The 7,375-nt window shown below is 38.4% G+C and overlaps 1 long non-coding RNA gene across 1 annotated transcript; it reads right to left on the bottom strand.

Moving 5' to 3' along the window:
• Positions 1 to 5,627: 5,627 nt before the first annotated feature.
• Positions 5,628 to 5,972, bottom strand: LOC141482626 (uncharacterized). The gene is made up of 2 exons (XR_012465624.1): positions 5,847 to 5,972; positions 5,628 to 5,782 (listed from the first exon to the last, which is right to left on the bottom strand). It is a non-coding gene; the product is annotated as an uncharacterized lncRNA (long non-coding RNA).
• Between the last annotated feature and the right edge of the window lie 1,403 nt (positions 5,973 to 7,375).

Genomic DNA, 7,375 nt, shown 5'->3' with positions numbered 1-7,375 from the left:
AAAACATATTTTTGAAAAGTCTTACACTGCGAATTTTACCACGGAGCTAATCAAGATTGTTTTAAAATTAATAAAACCATCCCAACGACTTATAATCTTGAAGATATGAATGAACAGCCGATTAGAGGATGTTTTTACGAAGAAGAGTATTACGAACCGAGAATCCTGACGTATATCTGATTGAGAAGGTGTTGAAGAGAAGAAAAAATAAAGTATATGTAAAGTGTTAGGCCTTCCTAGCGAACAAATTCTTGGATTGATGAATCAAATATGGTTTAAATGTATATAAAGTGACTTTTATGAATAAAGTAATATTAAAGTTCATTATTGTTTTCATTTCAATTATAAGTATGTGAACTGAAAAATATTGCAGCGGTAAACATTGCCCCAGCCATTCGCAATGTTCTGTGTATACCAAACCAAATTAATTGTATACTCCATTCCCGCTTATATTTTTCAACTCACGATATTGAAAACACATTATCATTCCCAAAACTAATCGCCGTCACTTTGAAATGCAGTATCCAACTCTTTTTGCCAATTATCTCTCACTGATAATGCTGTCTCATAAAGCTTAGTCGACTCCTCAAGCTCAGCCTGAGCTTGCATTCTCGAACGTTGATGGAATGCTTATCTTTACCAATTTTTGAACGGAGTTCATCAGCATCTTTAGACATTCTAGCCAATTCAACCTTCGCTAATGCAATCTTGGCATCTAATGCTTCAAGAGTTTCATTATTAGCATTAATAGCTCGCTCCAACTCTTTTCAAGTTCAGCAATAGTCATCTGTGCCTTTACAAGACGGCATTTTGCTTTCCTTTTCATTTCCCCAAACCGATGGAGGGGGCTGAAAGAAGATAGCGGTTCAGCTTTCAAATCACTCTTCATTTCTTTAGGAGTACCTTTTGGCTTCCTCTTCGATCTGTCACTTTTCGTTGCGGTTTTTTCTGTCGCACAACACTTTTGGATTCTTTCTTTTCTTTAAAGTCAGTGACAATCGATGAAGATGCCTTAGTAACCTTCCTCTTGATTGTTCTAGATTTCTTATCAACACCAAGAGGAAGGGTAGATGAAGAGTGTTTGAGTGATGATATATTGCGAAACGATCGGATTTTCAATAATAATTTGCTCATTTGGTTCTGGCACATCTGCAAAGTTAACGAAGTCGTTAATATCAAAATCATTTATCGAATCTTGACTCGATAAATGTAATACTGGAATATTTTCAAAATCAGTCTGATCGATATCAACAAGTGGTGAACCATCTTCAGCAATCAATAGCGGCATAGAGCTCATGATTATTAAGGTCTGAGGAATGATAATGTGATAGCAATAGAATGTGGATAGGAAAGGTGATGATGTTACTGAGACCTCACCATTTATAGAAGAAAATAAACTAGCGCATGCGCTCTTTCATCAACTGACACATGCGCTCTCTCACTAAACTATTCACGCATGTAACAATCTTTGTCATTTAAGAGGAAAACTTTGTGTTGCATGCATGTATTTTTAAATGTTAGAAAATAATACAAATAAATTCAAAATATATATATTTATTAATAATAGAGGACAATAACGATAATAAAAAATGAAAAATGTTAATATGTCTCTGTGATGTGGAACTTTCTTTGACTCTATTCCTCAATAGTTGTTGCTCGTGCGTCAAACACCAACATTGAAAAAAATGGATTCTCCTATTGGGGTAGAGTTGACCAACCTTCTCACACAGATCCCAAGTACTTCTACATGCATTGCATACATGATTCCAACAATTCATGGAATATGTATCACAACGCAAACAACGTTGCAGTGGAGTTGAACGGCAGCACAGGTACCACAAATATTTCTACAGATACCTATATTGTTAAATATTATAGTTCGGAACACTTCAGACACTGTAACTGTTTTGACGATAATCCGATTTTGTTCGCTTCGGTGGATGAGAAGGAGGCGATAGTTGAATCCGCAACACGCAATCACTACACATACCAGTACATGGATTGATTGAATCCTTAGTCTACTTATTTGACAAAAGTAGCACACAATAGCCCCTGCAATCATCATTGGGTAGACACACACTTTTGGTTTTTCATTCCACTCTTTTGGAAACGGCATTTTACTAATTCGATTAGAAATATTAAGAGATGACTTACAGAAACTCTGAATGCTCTCTCCTATACCTACGATCTCTATTTATACAAATCAACATCATGTGGAAGTATAGTGGAATAACTTCTCCTACTATTCCACTCTAAACGAGTCAAGTGGGTCGCATCACCTCCTATATAAGTTGACTTGCAAACCTAGAGTTCATTCATTCACTCTCTACAACTGTGAGCAAACAACAACAAGATGAATTCTGCAAAAATAAATGCTGCATTAAATAGAATAGCTGCTGTTGATGAACAATTGGATAGACGAATCAGATGATGAGGATGTCAATGTTCCGCTAGAGGAAGTAATAGTTGAAGCAGAAGATGTTGGAGTCGATGAAGATGAGATAGACGAAGTTGAAAACGAGGCCAACCAAAGCGACGAAGATGATGACGTGATGGAGTTTGAGAGGGTCATGGATGAAGAAGGAGATGATGAAGGGATAGAAGCTGACACAACTGAAGGTGATGGTGCTATGAGGATCGGTATGCGAACACTCAATGTCAGTGAGACACTGGAAGATCCCTTGGATTTGTATTGTGCATTGGATGCATACGTATTGATCAGCACAATAGATGAGAGAACAAAAAACTATGTTGTGCTGCTTTCGTTTTATTCGCATAGAAACAATAATGGAGGGTGGTATGCCCATGTCAACACCCACAACACTGTCTCAATTATGGAATGGGACAGAATTGGTGTGAAGCTTGCGAGAGGCCACTAACAAACTTCACCCGAGTATCTACATGTATTATATAATAATGTCCAACCTGTGGCACAATAACCGTGGACCAACTGGTCAAAAAAAAAAACAACAGCCCTTTCAGGCTACATTATTCACACAAACAGTAGTTAGTTGTATTAGTATTCATAGATTATGTGACAAATGAATACTTTGACAATATAAATCTAAGTTGGAAATTTGTTAGTCTTTGAATATCTATACATTTTATGACAAATAAATTACTATTTGTTAGTCTTTGAATATCTATACATTATATGACAAATAAATTACTACTTTGACTGAAAAGTCGAAATTTGGAATTTGATAGTCATTGAATATCTATGCAATGATGAGTACTACTTTAAATGAAAGTTGAAGTTGGCATTTGTCAATCATTCATATGCATAAATGATGAATACTTTCACATACATATATTTCGTTTGAGATTATAATGTTAACATAATGTTAACAATGGTATGAATCTGTTTCTGTTTGAAAGTATAATGGTAGCTCTGAAAAGAGCTATTTTTTTATTTTTCAGTCTTTAATTGTAGCCCTGAAAAGGGCTGTTATTTTTTATTAATCCATGCAATGATATGGACTAACGCTCCTCATCTTCAGAAACAATAATTATGGTATCGTCATCTGAATCAGATGATATACTAATGATATCATCCTCATAGTAGTCATCTGAATCAGATGATATACTCATGATGTCGTCGTCGTCATAATCATCTGAATCAGATGATATACTAATCACATCATCCGCATTATTATCGTCAACAGCATCTATGTCGTCCTGAATACCTTGTTCCACTCGTTCTGCGAAATCATCAGGAAGATCATAGATTCGCTGCAGAAATTGAGCGAAGGTTGTACTCAAATGATCAGACGTTGAATCTATTTCATGTACTTGGATGGGTCCTGTACTCGACATTGTGGAAGAATGATATAGAACTGGGATTGTTGCTATATTTATATTGGAAGAAATGAAATGGAGGGGTGAAATGTAGAACAGTGTTTGAGATTCGAAAACATCAAGAATGAAACTCTGAGCGATTATTAGGAGAAATTCTTAGTGATTATTATGGAAAAAAAAACTAATAAGGGGGGAGGAAGGAGAGGAAGGGAGAAGACACTGCCCCAGCCTCGCAGTGCCTCGTGTACACCAACCAAAAAGTGTGTACTCCGTGGAAGGAAAGGAAAGGAAATGATGGACGAGTAGATGATTATATGTCATCATCGGAATTGAGGACATCATCATCGATCAGGATTGGGGATGGCGGAGGACTATCCTCGATGAGGATAGGGATGGTGGAGGACGTCTAACGTCAAGCTCGTCATCAGCATCATCGCCAAGAGTCGTCGTCGTCATCATCGTCGTCGTCGCTGCTCATTGGACAATGTCATCATAAGCAGGGTCCCACCATCCGTCCTCTCAGGATCTGGATATTCCGAATCGTCCAAGTGTCCTTCGTCACTGCCAGTGACATGTTGAACTTGCATCCTGATGTCGTGATCCTGGTATTCATATGGCGGACTGTGGGGTTCCGTGGTGGAAGAGACTACCTGTACCTGGCTGTTATCCCAGTAATTGAAGTTGTACCCCTGATCCGGGCAGCTATAGGGTTCGGAGGTTGAATCGGGTTCCATCTCGATGCTAGCTGATCAACTGAATGTTCATCAGATGATTTCTACTTTTATACTTTCGAGAGGGAGTGGGAGAGGAGTGGGACATTGAGTAGGGGTAAATTGCAGTGAGACATAAGACATATTCAATGAGTAGGGGTAAATTGCAAAGTGACATAAGACATATTCAATGAAAGAGATACTTGAATGGATAAAATACAAATGAAATATACTTGTCGATTTCACTATGAAACATGTCTATTTTTTATTTTTTAAATTTTCTTCACATGGAATTATTTACAAGTGATTAGAGAACACAAAAATTGATGTGAGGTATTTGTCTAGAAGAACTTGGAATTGAAATAAAAAAATAATAATAAGAGGAAGTGAAGAAAAATGCTCCAACCATCGCATTGTTCAATGTGTACCAAACCAAAAAACAGTGTACACCCTTTATTTCACTTCCTTTTCCTTTATTCAATATAAACTTAACAAATATAAACTTAAAACTACCATAATTAAATATTCCTAACTAACCTAAAACTAATCTTATATTTATACTTAATCTACAAAAAAGGGTCCATAGCTGTCCATAACCTTTTGTGTAGCTCTATCGAAGAGGTTGCCGCTTCACACCTTCCTCCAGAGATGCAATGTCACGATCTAGTTCGGCCATTTCTTTCTCTATTTCCCTACGTCGCTTAACCTTTTCACCCTTTAGGCGGTTCATGTTAGTCAACGCGGGCCTCACTAGATCGGGCAGCATGTTCTATTTCTTTGCATCTCTGTAGAAAAGTATTCATCTTTTCACTCACCTCTCCGATAGCTGTCGCACTTGTGGCACCAACACCTCAGGATCCGCCGGTGTCGCTGGCAGCGGTGGTAGTCGCGTCACCAACGGCGACAATATCACCAACTCCGGAGAAGGACTCCTCGGAATTTCCACTGCTGCTGGTGCTGCTGCTGGTATGGAGGCCCTCTTACGAGAGGTCGAAAAACTACCTGCATAAGGATTAGTCCTATTGCAAGTAGCTCGGTACTTTGAAATAGGACCAACCCTTGCTGCAGGTCGTTGGCAAACCTTCTTCACAGCCCTGACTTCCTCCTCCTCCTCGAATAAGTCAGGGCTAGAAGATCTACACCTAACTCGCGAACGCGAAGTGGTTGCCTGGTCACCCGTCACCGCTCTCGAAGATGCTGCCTCCTCCTGGTCAGCGGACACCGGCAGAATAGACGCCACAGCATTATTCACCTCCTGTGTATTGGTTGCCATTCTGAAAAAGAAGAAATAATACAAAGTTAGTTGATATAAAAAAATAACATTCTTAATTTACTTACTCAAATGTCAAGTTAGTCGTCGGAAGCTACTGCCTTGAAGTGGAGTGGACTGCTCTCGATGAGATGACTTCTCGAACTGAATGTTGTGTAGTGCTCTCCGAGGGTATCGACTTCGATGCGTGAGTGGTGGGAAAATGGTGGGAGCGCACATGCGCGTTGAGGGTAGGGGTGTACATGCGCAAATGTTGGGAGTCGGGGGGGCGGGGCTTCGGGAGGGGAGGGCGGGCTTCGGAAAGGGGGCGGGGCTTCGAGAAGGGGCAAAAAACGCGCCCCGATGCAAGTGGTGGATGTTGAGCGCCCCAGGCCGCGAAGCGGCCTGCTGAGCGATCGCTTCATGATCGCGAAGCGATCGCTTCGCGATCGCCTATTAACCTAACGTAAGTATGCAGCTAACCTAACGTAACTGTTAACCTAACCTAACGAGGGAATACTAACCTAACACCTAACCTAACGTAACTATGCAGCTAACCTAACGTAACTATTAACCTAACATAACGAGGGAATACATTCACCATGTTGGTTCCATTAATACATCATCAGTTGGTTTTGGTTTTGGTTGTATTATTCTATGATTTGGATTAATGTTCAGTCCTGGATATCCCAGTCCACCTGATGATGATGGCTTGACTTTATAGTTTCTCTCCAAAACTTCTTTATGGTTTTTCTCCAATACTTCAACTCTCTGTTCCAGTACATCATACTTTTTCATTGTAGTCCCTGTTATGTTTGACATAGCATCAAATTTTTTATTTGTAGACGCTGTTATGTCAGACATTTTTATGTCTACATCACTTGTAAGTTTGTCAAATTTACGAGTGAAAGTTATCCGAGCCTCTGCAATTTTATCGTCAAATGCTTGCCGGCGTCCCGAGCAATATTGCCTATTGTGGATTGTATTGCAGCTTGTAGGGCTAGAAGTATAACTTCCTTTGCTCCATTAATTTCCCCCTCAAGATATGATACAGTTACACAATCACTCTTGTCAATTGGTTCACTTGTATTTTTCAATATTTTCCTTTGCATGTCATAATGACCATCTTTTGTTAATTTAAAACCATTCCCAGGAGGACCTCGAATGACATTACCACCCCATTTTCTTTTTCTACCAAACTTATCGATTGTTTTAGACATTGTGCACTCTACGATGATTCTCTTCAAACTGATATTTCTGTCATTTACATTATACTATATATTGCAGTAATTGATTAGGGAAATAGAAATAATACAAATAAAATTTTAATCATTTTATATTCATTACAGTTATACATATACATACATACATAATACATTAATATCACATTACTTCTATCATATATTATTAATTATAAATGGCTACATAAATATCAATATTGAATTTTCCGGTTTTGAAGATATTGAATGATATTTCAATCATTGATCTCGGCAGATAATAAATTAATCAATTGATCCAATGGAGTCTCCTGAGATTGTGATTGTTGAATAATATTACTTATCCAACGAATGTTCTCATTTGGATCGTTTTCATAAAATTCAATATCATTATGACCCCA

The sequence above is a fragment of the Leptinotarsa decemlineata genome, unplaced genomic scaffold (genome assembly GCF_025532065.1).
Source record: "Leptinotarsa decemlineata unplaced genomic scaffold, Ldec_3_MD MMD2_P_RNA_scaffold_14, whole genome shotgun sequence".
Classification (NCBI taxonomy): domain Eukaryota; kingdom Metazoa; phylum Arthropoda; class Insecta; order Coleoptera; family Chrysomelidae; genus Leptinotarsa; species Leptinotarsa decemlineata.
Note: the sequence above shows the minus strand (reverse complement) of the source record. Positions and strands in the feature narration are given on the sequence as shown.